A 16,689-nucleotide genomic window follows, 5' to 3' on the forward strand; every position below is an offset into this window, starting at 1 on the left:
ACACTGGCCACTTGAATTTCCGCAAGAACATTTCCTACTGTCTGAAATCAGTGCTTCTTGCGGAAATACTGTGCTGCTCCCATTCGGGCAAAAGTCCCTTTTGCGCAAAGCTTTTGCGCAAAAGGGCCAGTGTAGACAGCTCAGATTTGTTTTGTGCAAAAAAGCCCCGATCGTGAAAATGGTGATTGGGGCTTTTTTGCGCAAAAGCACGTCTAGATTGGCTCGGACACTCTTTTCCGCAAATGCTTTTAATGGAAAAATTTTCCGTTAAAAGCATTTGCAGAAAATCATGCTAGTCTAGACGTAGCCAATGGGTTTCCCTAGTCCCATGCATGAGGGAGAATGAAATGGTATTTAAAGTGATACTGTATATGAATGTGGCAGCTGTGCAGTGTTTTTTCTAATGTGTTGGCATTATCTATTAGGCATTTTGTAAATAGTTTCATGAAATGTAAGGAGATGTGTTGTGCATTTTATTGATACTGGCCATTTGCTATAACTCATATTTTCTGGATTACTCGAATCTCATTTTGTAAATGTTTATTAGGGAATATTGTTGAGACACAATGATGTTTGGGATAGTTTGTAAAAACAACGAGGAGTCCTGTGGCACCTTGGAGACTAAAAGATTTATTAGGACATAAGTTTTGTGGGTAAAACCCAGTTCATCAGCTGAATTGGAGTGGAGTTTACAGAGGCATGGCTATATATAATGACAACAAAAGAAAGAGGACACTTGTGTAAATGATGCTAATCAAGTTACAGTGGAAGTGGCTCATTCATGGACTCCTTGTTTTTGCACATACAGACTAACATGGCTACCCCTCTGAGACTGGTATAGTTTGTGCCACTTTTAACATTACACAACTTTCCATTGTGTCCTATGTACAAATTCAATACTTTATTTTACACATTGGTATGCAAATATCTGTATACAGTGTAAGAACCAGAAAAGCAAAACATACAATATAATCAACTCAGTGACAAAACAGTGAAAGGTACATGTGCCCAAACATGTGCAGCTATTCCTGGATGTCTCCTGTCCCTCTGTTCTCCCTGTTTCTTCTGGTGCATTTTGTGGGTGGGCCGCAATTAGACTGGAGCGGATGAATGCATATGACACATCAATCTATTCTATAGGCTACTATTAATTAATTTAAACAAACAGAAATTTTCCAGAATCCAGCACTCAAACCTGGAACATTCTTTTTAGTTCTTTTTTTCATGTGGGGAAATATATTGTTGATATTAAATGAATGAACATTCACAGTTAAACTGTGCCGACATCTTTACTACATGGTGGTGTGAAGATATGCAGTGAGTACATATAACAGACGAACGCCTTATCTATGGTAATTGGTTAATGTTACTTTTCATACTATGATGTGATTTACATATAAGGATGGGGAAGGATAAGTAAAGGTTATATCAGACATAAACAGACAATGTCACTTTCAATTAAAAAGCAGGCAATATACATTCAGCAATCATTGATATGTCCAATGCAGTGCTTAGTCCACTCTATGGACTTTAAATGGACTCACACAACAATGATCATCTTTTTATTTACAGTATTGTAGTGAGCCGATCACAAAGGGAAGCTTAAAGTTATTTTCTGTTACAAACTAATTTTGTAACTCAGATTGTAGATCCCCTAGGGTCTCTTCGGGTCTAGCACAGAGCTCAGCCGTGTTAGCACTTTAACATTCTCTACTTCAGTTATTTTGCTTTGCAGCTTACATACTGACTAAAATTAGCCTGCTTGTCTCAAGAGGACATCTAAGTGGCCACTGCTGCTTCAGGTTTCTTAGCTTAAAAAAAAAATCTCATAGCTTCCTTAGAACATAAAAATATCCTTCATTGTGCACTTGCTTCTTGGCTGACTTGTGTACTTTTGAAGCAACTCTCAGGTCTTTTGGCATCAGCAAAAGTCTCATTCTGAGCAAAGGAAAATGTAATCAAGATATACAATAACCCACAGAACCTGAAATGCCACATTTTCAGTTTAATTTTTAGAAAACAGTTGATTGGGGAGAGTGTATTGCAAGCCATCGAGACAGTTTTCCTTGGCGCCGGATGCAGTGAAGCCTCTGTAAGGAAATGGCTGAGCTGTCATAAGAAACAGATTTTTCTGAAAATTCCAGAGTAGATCTGGAAGCTGTTCTGAAATGGGGAACGGGAGGGGGAGAAACAACCGAGCAGCTCACACTCTACCTTGCTGTGTTCTGGCTGGTTGCAATTAGGAACAGGTCAGCTCCATGTGATGAAAACTGATGATTCTTTGGTGAATTTTTGAAACTTTTCAGCATCATGCCCCCTTTTTGATTTTTGAGAAACCCTCACGCTCCCCCATGTCAGCCGACGGTCAGGGCAGTGAGTAGTGTGTGTGTGCGCTATACACCCGAGACTTCAACTACTGAGACCCTTGCAGCGGGCAACCTGGAGGAGGTTGACGAGCGCCCCAACGGATCTGCCACCTGGGAGTGACACAAATCCAAATGCCCAAGCTCTCCCTATATCTGTCCCTTAAGACCGGCTGAAGTTCTTTTAAATTGTGCCTGGTTCTGTTACAGCAACTGAAGGAGTCAGGTTAAAGCTTAAACAGTTACAGGTTTATTGAGGAAGCTTATAAATCATATGGTTGCAATGGCTATTGTTCTATTTCTTAACTGCTAGCAAAATATAGATCTTAAAAATGGTTACAAAGAAGATAAAGATAGGAAAAACACAAATAATAGTACCAAGTTAACAGCTTAACCTTTAAAGAGCTCTAAGTCTGTGTACACTTAAGACAGAGGACCACATCCAGGTACAATTTTTACCCCCTTCTGTGCCTCTCGACTCCAGCGTGTCAGGCCAGGGCCGGTCCCTCAATTCCTAGGAAAGACGAATACGAGGTGGGCGTCCCCATAGAACCTCGGGAGGTCAAACACCTAACCCGACCAGCAGGTAGAGAGTAGATTGACACTCAAAAGTGAGTGTGCTGCTGTACCCATCTTTATACCCATGGGATCACGTATTTCTCTTTCTCATCTGTGATGCCAAATAGTGCTGGTCTGCCTTTTGTGAGACCAGTTCTTACCAGGGAGTTGTGAACTTAATTTACACTTGTAAGAGAGAGTTGAGAGGATTAAATTGGAAGTACTGGGCATTCTTTTCTCAGTGGGGGATTCCTCTCCCAGGGACGGCTGTGTGTGTTCGTATCAACATGGGTGCCAGCCGGGCACTTCTTGCAGCCTCGATCTCAGCTTATTGCCTTAATCGTTCTCTCCTCATATCCATGTTTTCAGCTTACTCAGAGTCAGAGAAAACTCGCATATCCTGATCTCGCATCAAAGCAGATCAAAGCTTAATGGCTATGCTGATTTTTCTTATTGTTCCTTCTCTGCCCTGTATACAGACATCTCAGAGGGCAAGCAAGATTGATGAGATTGGGGGAGAGGGCTGTCTGGCTATCAAATTTGATATGCAGCTTCCTCTTATCATAACATAAAGCAACGTAAGGGTTTGGTTGTGCCAGAATAATGGGATATGCCCAGAATGTGATTGTTTCTCATAAATTGGAAAGGGAGGGGTCTGACAGGAGGACAATTATATTGCAGAATGGCCATAGGGGGCAGCAAAGCACCAGAGATGAGGACCAGAACAACTATAATCCCATTGGGCCAGCAGACAGCAGGAGTGGAGAAACGGACAGCTATCTACTATATATTTAAAAGAGTTTGTCTGTGTGTCTGTTTATCCCCCAGCCACGGGACATGCACCTCTCTCCCAGCTGTGCCATCTGCAGTGACCACGAACAGGTGCTTCTCCCTTGGCTCCAAGTTGTTAGAGGGAGAGAGGTCTGAGGTTATCCTCTCGCTGGCGCAGTCTGCACACTGAACCCCTCCTCCCCAGCCCTATCCCAGAGCAATGATTTAAATCAAAGGTTTTCAAACTCTGGGTCGCTCTTTGTAAGGGCAAGCCACTAGCTGGCTGTGAGATGCTTTGCTTACCTGCACCTCCGCAGGTATGGATGATCGCATCTCTTGTTAGCTGTGGATCACTGTTCCTGGCCAATGGGAACAACAGGAAGCAGTGCAGACCAGAACATTGCTTCCTGCAGCTCCCATTAGCGAGGAACGGCAATCCATGGTCAACAGGACCTGCTATAGCCCGTATCTGTAGAATCGCGGCATCTCGTGGCCAGCTAGCAGCTTGCCCTTACAAGCCACCACCCAGAGTTTGAGAGTTTACATGAAGAAAAATGAAACTTATTTGAGTTAAGGACTCGAGCAATGCCTGGTAAATCTTCTAGTGTGTGTACAAAGGAAAACAGAAAGCTCAATATTTTGTTTTAAATACTACTTTCCTCATATTTGGTACCATCACAGACCCCCTTAGAGAGCTTTTAATGATACTAAAATTTGTTGGTGGTAATATTTTATCTGAGCTTGTTAAGAACTGGTGTGTTTAATTTTAGCTTTGTTATTAACCAATGATTGACAGTTCATGAGTAAAAGATTGCAGCAGATATAGAGGATGAAGTACAGTTGACATAATGCAAATTATGGGTTACAGTAAATACACAACCTTATTAAGGGTTATCGGTGATCTATTTTTACACAGTGGGTTCATAGTTCAGTGCATCTAACACAAGCAGTAAATCATTCTATTTCTCTTTAAAGGCCCTAATATTAAAGTTGCCAGAGGATCTGTAGTTCAGATTTTGTCTCTTTTGTCATAAGTCAATTCATGTTATGATTTTTAAATTACTTTGTATTTGTATTTTAAGCATTGTGAACAGATTTCAGATTATTGTTTTCAAACTTGGAAGTAGTTATTAGCAAAGTTTTTAAATATTTCCCACCTAAAATATACATGACACTTATTCTTTAATGCATTCAATAAGGACCTCATCTTTAGTTCAGGTGAATGCTAGAGATCATTTCTTGCAAGGAAAAGGAAATCCAGAACTAGGCAGTGAGCAAAAGGAGGAAGTATTTTTTAAAATATATTGTTCTCTAAAATGTAAAGTACGCACCTATATTCTGCTAGTGATCTTGGACCTATAAGAGAAGTTCTTAGAGGTTTGGAAAGCAGTCTTTGTACAGTGGCCAGAATTTCTTCCTAAAAAGGGGGAAGGGAGGAAGAAAGAGGAGAGCAACTTTTACTCACTCTAACCTAAGTCAGCATTATTGCTTGGTGCTCAGTCTTTTTCTGTGCATGAAATGTTTGAAACATTTCATAGTATCCTTAACCAAGTCATTTTAGGCACATAGCTTCCTTGGTTATATTTGAGGCATGTCATTGCTAGAGAATTTGAGCTTTTATGGCCATTGTTCCTGATTCAGCTCACATTGAGAGATTCATACTACCAAAGTGAAAAAATATAGAATTATATGTAATTCACAAGAATAATAAACTGAGCCTGCTCAGTAGGAAACTAGCTACCACAGAAGTGGGTTTGGAGTAAGACACTAGATATGATTCTTAAACAGTGGGTCAGACTTTCACCCATGTGAAAATAAAAGTGCCTCGCCTTTGGCAGAACATGGACACTTTAATTGACATGTTTTTTTCTCCTCCCCCTCTCCTCTCTTTTTCCTGCTTTAAATTTGTTCCTCCATGCCCCATCTGAGGAAGTGAGTTGTGCCCAAGAAAGCTCATGATACTATATGTATATATATTTTGTTAGTCTCTAAAGTGCTACAGGACCACTTGTTTTTAAGTTTCTTTGGCAGAATTGTAAGGAATTCAGTCACTCCAACTTGCCACTGGATGTCACTGGTCCTTCACACTGGGTTGCATTGTTGAGACAGTAAAATATAATTTCAACACTTAGGGATTTCTGCAGCATCTCATGTAGATCCATAAAATTATTAATCTAGTTGTCTTCGGTGCTTCCAAAACATCCATAGATGTAGGCAATATATTCAGAGTCCCAAGCTGATGAAGTCAGAGTACCTGAGAAATAATCAAAGTGAGATGAAACTTTCCATTCCCTGGATGTTTAATGGAGACACATCAAACCACTAACCTTTAAGAATGCTTGAGCTCTATTTCTGTACACGTGTCTGTCTGGTATCATAATCCCCTGGCTTCTTGATTAGTGTGATCCTACAGCCTTTTTTGATGGGGAAGAACTTCAATTGCTTATGCTTTAAAATTATATTCCCAAGAACTCCACAGACTCACAAGTGTGGCTGGGAACAAATATAGTCTTGATTCTGCAGTGTCAGCTTATCCTTCACATGCACACTTGCATCTGCTCAGATGGCTGTGCCTTGGCCATTTGACAGTGCTGCTGGTTGTGATGTTGGGACATTCTTGAGTTTAAAAGTTAGCCTGCATCTCAGTCCTTCATACAGTCATGGAACTGAGAGGTGAAAGTGGGTTAGTAGGTCCCATCTAGTCCTTCCTTCCCTGTCAGTGCAGGAATGGGCAGACACCATGGTGACCAAGGCTATGGGTATATACAGTTCTGTGCAGGGATGAGGACAGCCAGATGGCCTGGCTCTAGGTGCCCAGAAGAGGCGGGGCCTCAGATAGAAGGGGCAGGGCTGAGGGCTAACCACCCCCAGCCAGCCCTGCCCAGGGCTCTAGCAGTGATCTAAGGGCCCAGGGTACCAGCTGCTGCCACAGCTGGGGTAGCAGCAGCTGGGAGCCCAGCTGCTTTTAACTCACCAGGTCCTGGGGCAGTTCCCTCCTCTACCCAGTTGGCAGCCCTGGTTCTGTGATAGGGCACGATCTGCTCCCCAGGGAGCAAATTTACTTACAGTTGAAATTCTCTTTTCCTGTTGCACAGGAACGTCAAGCCTTTCTCTGGAGAAGGTTGCTTGGGAAATGAGGGTGGGTAGAAAAAGTTGCATTCACTAGGTCAGGCACCATCTCGGGCTCATTAGGATGAATTAAGTTGGAAACTAGTTGCTTTCTGTTTGTTCTTTTATGTCAGTAATTAGTGTTGTCCCTTAAAAAAACTGTGTTGGCTGGCTTTTTTTCCCCCTGCTGAGTCATTCTAACAGTATGCAAATATATTTTTCTACTGCTTTATCTGGTCTCATTTCAAACATCTCCGGTGACAGGGTTCCTTTCAAGAATTTCTTATGTGACTTCTGGTTGCTTTTATAACAGTCAAATTAAAAAGAACAATGCTAAACCTGTGGAGCTCAGTGAATTCAGACTGAGTCAGATACTGTAGTTGGATTTAAAAAAAAGCTTTTTATTTTAAAAAGGCAAATATATGGACATGATTTATATGACATGTATTCAAATCCCATGCTTCAGTTTGTAAACTGATTTGCCAGTGGGATAAGGGAGGAATCCTCCTTCACTTTCATTTTAGAATTGAATGTGTCGGGTTCAGTCACAGAAAACCCCTTGAGACTGTCACTTAGTGTGCAGAAAATACCTCTGAGCCTGCCTACCTGAACTCTAGGGCTCCCCACCAACATGTCCAGCTGAGCCAGAGCGTCTGGTCTCCCCAAGTGTTGGCAAAGAGTTGGGGGAGGGTCACTGCTCACACCAAAGCAACACAGAGACTGAGATCCATTCAGTTCCGGAAAGGCTCAGTCAATGGGACTTAACACAGAACTCAGGTGCACAGCCCCATTGGGACCAGAACCCCAGATAAATCCATAAGTTTCATAACTTGTTTGCCCTCTTTATCAATGAATGAGAGTGATGCACAGCTATTGTACTCCCAGAAACAATTATTTACACTGGGTTTATTAAACAAAAGTGATTTTGTTAAGTATAAAAAGTAGGATTTAAGTGGTTGCATGTGATAGACTGACCAAAGTAAGTTACTAAGCAAAAGAAAACAAAATACATCAGCTAAGCTTCATACTCTAAGTAACCTGTTACATACAATTTCTGACCTAGCAGTAGTTCCAATCCCCCTTTCTCACAAACTAGGCAGCCTCCAAGCTTGGGTCCCTTTGTACAGTCTTAGATGTTTCCAGCAGTCACCTTAGGTGGTAACCAAGGGTCTCCTGGCATTTGGCAGCAGCCTCTATTGTTTGGTTTCATGTCTTTACATTATTTTGTCCAAGGTGGGAATCCTTTGTGCTCAGTTTATCCTTTCCTCACCTTGAGTGGACAAGTACAGCATTCAAAAGGGTTTCTAGCATCCGGTGGCCAGGTCACATGTCTTTATAGGACCAACCATAATTCAGGCTCACAGAGAAGCAAGACTATTCACAGCTCAATGTCCCAAATCCCGGGCTATTAAGTTCCTTAAGTACCGCTGATGGCCATCGATCTACATCAGTAAACAGATTTATACTTCATATTTCTAATTTCAAACCCAGAACACACATTCAGGAGATTACACACTTTCTAAAACCCTTTACTGGATGGCCTGCTACATTCCACACCCTAATGACATAAAAAGCCAAGCTCCGGGTACTTAGAGTACTTAGAATCTACTCTATTAGCCTCATTTACCATGGACACTCTAATTAACAATTTCCCCCCCCCCTTCTCTTTCCCTCCATATCCCCTCTTTTTCTCTGGTATTTTATTTGTCCCCTGGATCCCTTAACTCCATTCATCTGCAGAAGTGGGTTGTGCCCATGAAAGCTCATGACACCATCTACATGTTTTGTTAGTCACTAAAGTGCTGCAGGACTATTGGTTGCTTTTTAAGTTTATTCAGTTATACAGACTAGCACGGCTACCCCTTTGAAGCTTTTTAATGATAGGTTACATACAATAGTTTGCATAAAGCATATTTAAGTTAGACATATTCGTGTTCAAAAGCATATTTCCATAAAGAATATGGGGGGTGCAACGTTACACTGTACAACTGGCTTGAGGTCTGATTTTAAAGTCCTTTGACATCAGTGGAACAATCTCTACATCTCTGTGCAATGGGTCATTACTTATGCACTTAAGTGGTTGGGGGGGACTTGGCATCTTCACCCGTCTCCAAAGCATCACGTAGTACTCACAGCAGGATATTGTATCTCTCCTATTGTAACTATATGCCTCTATTACTGTAGGATTGCAGTGTCTCACAATTTTTGAAGTATTTAGGCTGTGTTGTGAGTTGGGCGGGTGCTATTTTTCCATTGGACAGATGGCAAACTAATGCAAAGAGAGATGAGTGCCTTATTAAGGTCACATAGGCCATGTTTATACTATAGCTGCTATCGCAGTATAGTTATGAAGCTTCAGGAGGTAGCCAAGTTAGTTTGTATAGAAAAAAACAACAAATGGTCTGGTAGCACTTTATAGACTAACAAAAGTATAATTATGGTTGGGGAGGGGCGGAGGGCAGCTGTCCCAGAGCCCGGCAATTCTGAAGGGTCTGGGGCTCTCAGCTGCCACTCCACCTACTGCAGGAGCATCATAGCACTGGATCCTTTAAATCACCGAGGGAGCACCATGCAGTGCTAACCCTTCCGCCGGAGACCTCTCCTCTTCTGGGAGGGCACAGTTTCCCCCACTTTGCCTAGGGTCCCCGCAAGTCTGTTGGCCCCCCAGGTTATGGTGCTGTTGCTGTGGCCGAATGGTTCCTACATCGACTGAGGGGGAGGGGAGGTTTCTCTTGTTATAGTAAATTCACCTTCACAAAAAGTGATAGCTAGTGAAACAGGGCTCTGTCTCCACATTTTAGTGCTCTACACTGCCCCTGTGGGGAGTGCTCCTTGGAGTCCTTCCATGGGGGGGCCGCTGCACTCAGCTGTCTGGTGGCAGGAGCTGTGGGGGGGGGGAGGGAAGAGGAGCAGGGCAGGGAGGTAGCTGGGGTTGGGCCAAAACCCGCACTCACCAGAAGTGGTGGGACACGGAGCAACATGGTCCCAGCCCACTCCACTCCCTCGGCTCTCAGCAGCATCCCTTTTGTGGAGGGAGGGGAAAGAGGAGGTTTGGGGAAGGAGAGGAACCACCCCGCACACTCACAGGTGGCAGCAGGAAGTGGAATGACATGGCTGGGAGCTGGGGAGTAGACTGGAACCAGGGCCCTTCCCTTCTCGCCACTACTGGTGACTGTGGTGGAGGGCCTGGCCCCTGCTGCTGGAGCCAGGCCTCCTGCTAGTATCTTGGGCCACATTTTGCTTGAGGAAAGGGTTTGGTGGAAGACAGAGCAGGGACGGGGCCTTGGGAAGAAGAGATGGAGTACGGGTGGAAGGGGGGCAGAGCAGGGGAGGGAAGACGTGGGGCTTAGGAGAAGGGATGGAGTGGGATGGAGCGTGGGCTGGACAGGGGCAGAACGGAGTGTGTGGGGGGGGGGGACATTCTGGACCCCACACCCTCTAGGGATGTGTAAGTGCAGCCCACAGGGAGTGCTACTGGGCAAAGGAGTGCCCCAAATGTTGTTGTGCCTTAAGCAGCTGCATATTTTGCGTATGGGTAGGGCCGGCCTTGTGGAGAAATTTGTCTGTGGTCCTAGCTGTGTTTATCACAGAGGTAGATCAACCTAACTACAGCACTCAGGGTTCAAAATTCTCCACAGCCATGAGCGACACAGCTAAGTTGATTTAATTTCGAAGTTTAGACCAGGACATTGGATGTGGCAGAGCAGGGAATTTGATTGTGGTCTAAAGCCCATGCTAATGCCCTGACTCCTGTATCCGACTTTCCCTCATATTAGGCTTCAGGGACCAATGATCTGAGCCAACGTGACTACTCCTAAATAAGTGGCCAACACTTTATGGAAAGTTTCTTATTTAGAAACAGTTCCACTTCTGTGTAATTTTCAGTGTGTCTTTATTACTAGGTACTAAGGCTGGGATTGTCAGAAGGGATTGAGGGAGTTATATGTCCAACTCCCATTGAATTTCAATGTGAATTAGACATCTAACTCCCGTAGGCTGCTATGAAAAAGTCAAACTGAAAACCAGGCACATGACTAAGGCCCTACTTGAATCGCGGGATGATCACCAAATGACTGCAGCCAAGTTGTGGACAAGACATGGAAAATCATGGAAAAGTAATAATGAAACTTTATTGATCATGGAAATTTGGAAAAGCCAGAGTAAACCTATTTGTTTAAGAGCAATTTGCTCGAACAAAATTTACACTCAAGTTTTATGTTATGCCTGCTAATTTTTGATAACCAGGTATTTTGCTGAAATTGTATTACTTTCATTAACAAAAAAAGTGACCAGTAGAATATAAAATTCAGAAGACTAAACATCTTAACACAATTGCAGTAAAAATTGAGTCCAGTCACTTAAGCCTTTTACATTTTCACAGGCATTGACTGTTAGTGTAGTATTAGCTGCATATTCAAATCGTATGCAAAATTGTGGACTATGCAAAGTGAGCTAATTAAAGTCAAATTGCAGTAAAAGCCTAGTAGTGCGGGATCTGCAATCTCACAAATGAAGTAGGGCCTTACTCATAGCCTATATAAAAAGTCCCCAACTTACAAATGGGCTGTGTTCCAAAAGTTCGTTAGTAAGTTGGGTGTTTGGAACTTGGAATGTATTTTCCCACCGAAACAATGTTACAAATGGCAATTAGGTTCCCAATCTAGCTCACAAAAAGCCTTGATAACCCATAATGTTGCTGAAATACTGTATATGTGCAATGAAAAAGAGTAGATATAATTTTTGTATTTAATTCTGAATGCTGGTGCTTGAGGAAAGGCAGGTGGTTTAAATAAAGGGGGATGAGGAGGCAGATAGAGATTCTGAAGAAGACTTCTGGGCATTCCCCAGCCACCTGCAGGCTCTGCACTAGGTCCTACACCCAGTCCCAGCCCCCAGGCTGCCGCCTCCTCAGCAGGCTACACCCCAGAGGACTCTGAAGGAACCGGGGGTGGCAGCCAGCAACTGGAGAAAAGTGGTTTCCTCTTTGAAGTGCCGCTTCTCTCCAGTCACTGACTGCATGGCAGCCACCTGCTCCTCGGAGTTCTCTGGCCAGCACTTGTGCCGCTCACCACCACCTGTGCCTTTTGCCTGCTCCCTTGAGGCTACAAGTGAGCTTTTGCGTGTATGTTCATAAGTCAGATGTTTGTAACCTGGGGAGAGCTGAGGAAAAATTCTCCTTTAGCTTAAAGCAGTAGAAGCAGACTTCTCTCCCGAGTCTATACAGGTGCTATAAAATTCTAAGTGGTGTGCGTAGCATTTTAGTGACAACTGAAGTCAGATTTCTGATGAGCTATACAGAGAGTTGGATAATTTACGGGAGAGGAAAGGGTATAAACATCAAGGTACATACAATAGTGAGGTATGGACCTAAAAGGTGTTGCTTGGCAACTGTCCAGCCCAATATGTTGTGCAATCAATCCTGAACACAGTGCAGCTGCAATTAGAACTTAAGCTGCCTTATTCAAAATAACCATGGGTGAAAGGAGATTTTACCACAGAACGGCAGTCCCAATATATGGCTTTCAGGGAGGAAATTTCATGTAGTTTTAAAGTATAATTGCAGGCAGACACAAATGGCTTTGTATTCAGCTTTACTGCAGAACCACTGAGCTTCAAGGGCATCTTCTAACCAAAGGAATTGCAAATTACATGCAGCACATGAAAGCTAGATGGGAACTGAACATTTGGCTTTATTAATAAAACAATTAGCACTCACATGCTTTATCTTAAAGCACATTAAAAATAGTCACTAGTCATCTTTATTCCTGTGAAGTAGGTCAGGATTATCATTCCCATATTAAAGAGGAGGAAATGGACAGGCAGTTTAATTGTGTAATTACACTAGGAATAAATTGGGAGCAAAGGGAGGGGAAGGTGCTTTTTTTTAAAAAAAAACAAAAACAAAACAGGATTCAAAACGTGATTTGGCATGGACATCGCTTGACAACTTTATAGTATGTTTAGATGATTGTCACTAATGAGAGCCTAGATTCAACACTAAGACTTTGTCTATACTTCTGGGAAGACTCATGTTTCAGAGTTCAATTTTTCTGGGGGTTCAATTTCAGTGCGTCTATTAAGGACCTGCTCAGTTGCATGCTGAGGATGCCCCTGTAGATCCAGTACTCCTTGGAGTTGTGAGAAGTAAGGAAAGTTGATCAAAGAGTTTATTCTGTTGACCTCTTGCAGTGGGGCCACCCCAGAAATTCAGTTAAGGTACATCGACTCCAGCTATGCAGTTTAACTAAAGTTGGCTTGTAAAAAAGCCTCACACTTTTAGTTAAACTGAGATAAGTTTGTGTAGAGAAGGCCTTGTGCGTAAACCACTAGCCAACACCCAGCAGAGCTGACAGCTACTGTGGGCCCCAAGGCAAGGTGTGTGTGTGTGGGGGGGGGGGCTGACTCCATGTACCAGGAAGGGGTGGAGCCTCGAGTGGAAGAGGTGGGTCTTCAGGCAGTCAGCTCTTATCACAGCCTGACCATGGTGTGCCCCCCAGACCCTCAGAGTCATGCGGAGTGGCACACTGCTGCTCCAGTGACAATTCAAAGAGTCCCAGCTGCCGCCACTTCTGCTGTAGGGGTGGTTGGCTGCCATGAGCTCTGGGTCCCTTTGAATCTCCAGACTTTGGGGCAACTGCCCCCTTTGTCTCCTTTCCCCTTGTTGGTGGGCCTGCCAATACCTCTTTCCCACTCTCAAGCGTGACTCGTTATTTGTCCGATTTAATACACTATTGTTTTTGTGACTTTAGGACAGAGGTGGGCAAAAGGGCCTCTGCTGGCTTGATTCGGTGCGTCAAGCAGGTTGATCTGGTCTGGGGAGGTCCTGCTGCTTCCCTGCCCCCAAATCAGGGCCTAGGGATGGGGGAGAGCGTGGCGCTTAATCAACACTGGCAGTTGACTCTAAGCACTGTACGCCGGAGGGCAGGGAGCGAGAGACTTTGCGCTCAGGGCTTGGTGGCAGAGGGAGCGCATGAAGTCTCCTCCCATACTACAAAGGGCTTGGCACTTAGTCAACAGCCAGTTGCTGTTCAGAACAGCTGGTGGTTCTCTCTGGGGAGGGTGGGGGCAAAGACATCACGGGTTCTCTGACCCACAGGCCAATCAGGGTCAGTGGGCAGAGAAGTACAGAAGTGTCCTGGCCCTGCCCCTTTAGCCTGAGGTCCTTCCCCTTCTAGGGTGACCCAGGGCCACTTCAAACATTTCTGAAGTGGCCCCTGGTCAAAAATGATTGCCCACCCCTGCTTTAGGATCACTGATCGAGAATGCACTTCCCACTTGGCACTAATATTTGTGAATAGTTGCAGAAGGCACACTTACATATACTGTGATGTGCCACTAATCTTTTCAGTTATAGCCTTGACCTTAAAAAAAAAAAAAAAAAAAGTGAACAAGCCAAGCTATTTATAGCTGAGCTAATTATTTTGATACCATATGACAGCATTGGAATCTGTTTTCCCTTCACTCAATTAATGCCAGTGGAAAAAGCATTCGGCACCCTTTTAATAGCGTGCATCAGCTATTATACAAAGACTTTGCTTAATTTTAAAACTGCAGGATTTTGCAGTACAGCAAAGCATGCAGAAAAGAGCACAATGTGTTGTATTTCTGGGTTGCTATAGGAGAAAGTTCAGTCTGTGTGGATGTGAGTAAACAATAATGGGATTGCTGAGTGTGTGTTTTTTTAAATCCTCTTTAATGAAAGGACAACAAGAACCAGACTATGGGTGCCATTTGGGGGAAGCTAAAGTTCGATCCCCCTGAATTTCATACTTGAAGTCTGCTTAAAGCTCATGCCCTAGCCTCAGACCCTGCTCTTAATTGCAACAGAGCTTGTGCGGCTCCCAGCTTTGCTTTTGAGGCAGAGAGTTTGTTTATAAACAGAGGGAGGCAGGGTGATTAACATAACAAAAGGCTGGGCAGTCAAGTAATTGAAGGATGGATAGATGATTATGAAAACTTTACCAGATACTTTATTTACAAGGTAGGAAAAAAGGGAATAAATAGCGGTGTGCTCCAGGGGTCTCTATTGGGACCACTGCTGTTCATCTTACTCATAAATGATCTTGAAAAAGGGGTAAACAGTGAAGTGGCAAAATTTATAGATGATACAAAATTACTCAAAACTGTTATGTCCAAAGCTGGCTGCTAAGCGTTACACAGGGATCTTACAAAATTGGGTGACTGGGCAACACAATGGCAAATGTAATTAAGTGTTGATACATGCTGTGACGGGGAAGCCAAGCTCCGCACTCCCGCTGAAACGCGGCCACTCCAGGGAGAAGGGCGAGCGGCACAGCAGCAGCCTGATAGCACATGCGCCGGCGCTTCAGGCTGTTCGGACATGGCTGTGGGGAGTACACGCGGGGTAGGGGGAGAGGAGGCATCCGGCACACAGCGTGCCCGGCGTCCGTTGCGGTGCTGCTGTGCAGCATTTAAAAATGGCGTGCCGCACGATCAAGATGTAACAGACTAGCTGAAGAAGTGGGCTGTGCCCACGAAAGCTCATGACACCATCTACATGTTTTGTTACTCTATAAAGTGCTAACAGACCATTTTTTTTCTGTAAGGGTATGTCTATAGTACCACCCTAGTTCGAACTAGGGTGGTAATGTAGGCAACCGGAGTTGCAAATGAAGCCCGGGATTTGAATTTCCCGGGCTTCATTTGCATAAAGCTGGGCGTCGCCATTTTTAAATGTCCGCTAGTGCGGACTCTGTGCCGCGTAGCTACACGCGGCACGAACTAGGTAGTTCGGACTAGGCTTTGAACGGTAAACTAGGAAGCCTAGTCCGAACTACCTAGTCTGTGCCGCGTGTAGCCGCGCGGCACGGAGTCCGCACTAGCGGACATTTAAAAATGGCGGCGCCCGGCTTTATGCAAATGAAGCCCAGGAAATTCAAATCCCGGGCTTCATTTGCAACTCCGGTTGCCTACATTACCACCCTAGTTCGAACTAAGTCTGTGTGGGTATGTCTACACTACCACCCAACTCAGCTATCCCCTGAAGCTCCATAACACAAGAAGGTCACCTAACGAAATGTATAGGCAGCAGATTTGAAACAAACAAAAGGAATTATTTCTTCATGGTCAACCTGTGGAACTCTTTCCAAGGGGACAGTGGAAAGATCCAAACAAGAATGCAGTAAGTTCAAGGAAGATAGGTCCACCCATGGCTACTAGCCAGAATGGGGAGGGATGGTGTCCCTAGTCTCTATTTGCTAGAAGCTGGGAATGGGTGACAGGGAATGGGTGATCACTTGATCATTTCCTCTTCTGTTCATACCTTCTGAAGCACCTGGTATTGGCCACCAGGTGGACCATTGGCTAGATGGACCATTGGTCTGACCCAGTATGGCCATTCTGAGGTTCTTGTATAGAACCCAGATGTATCTGTCCCTGCTGTAACCCACTAGACCAGTGTTTCCCAGTTGGTGCTCCGGGAAACCCTGGGGATCTGTGAAGCGAAAGCAAGGGCACTCCTCCGCCCCCCTCTTAAAGAGACAGAGCCATAGCGAGGGCTTTTTTTTTTTTTTTTTTTTTGCTCAACGAAACGCAGCAGAGGCCTTTTTTTTTAAGGCAACTCCAGGGGTTCCGTGGCCAGATAAAATTGGGAAACACTGCACTAGACTCTCCTTCTAGAGCTGAGAGAGAGTCCACGTGTCCTGACAGTGTCTTTCTTTCTCACCACAGAGTTAGTAACGAAGAAAGAACATACATTAAAATTTTAAGCCTAAACAATGTCCCTCAAGTGACAAGATGTCAGAATATGTTAGTGTGAGAGCTAAGTGGGTCTAATATTTAATTAATGTTCTTTCTTTTATATACAAATTAGATACAGTCCTCCTGCCAGCTAATTGCTAAATTATCTGCCAAAAAACCCTAGAGTTTT

At 44.0% G+C, this 16,689-nt stretch overlaps 1 long non-coding RNA gene across 1 annotated transcript in view; it reads right to left on the minus strand.

Annotated features, from left to right (window-relative positions):
- Positions 1-614: 614 nt before the first annotated feature.
- Positions 615-16,689, minus strand: part of LOC142819122 (uncharacterized) — a 29,719-nt gene continuing 13,644 nt past the window's right edge. The window contains exon 2 of the long non-coding RNA XR_012896872.2: positions 615-5,946. This is a non-coding gene — a long non-coding RNA (uncharacterized LOC142819122). The remainder of the gene's footprint in view (positions 5,947-16,689) is intronic.

This window comes from Pelodiscus sinensis, chromosome 20 (genome assembly GCF_052426305.1).
Source record: "Pelodiscus sinensis isolate ZL-2025 chromosome 20, ASM5242630v1, whole genome shotgun sequence".
Lineage (NCBI taxonomy): Eukaryota > Metazoa > Chordata > Testudines > Trionychidae > Pelodiscus > Pelodiscus sinensis.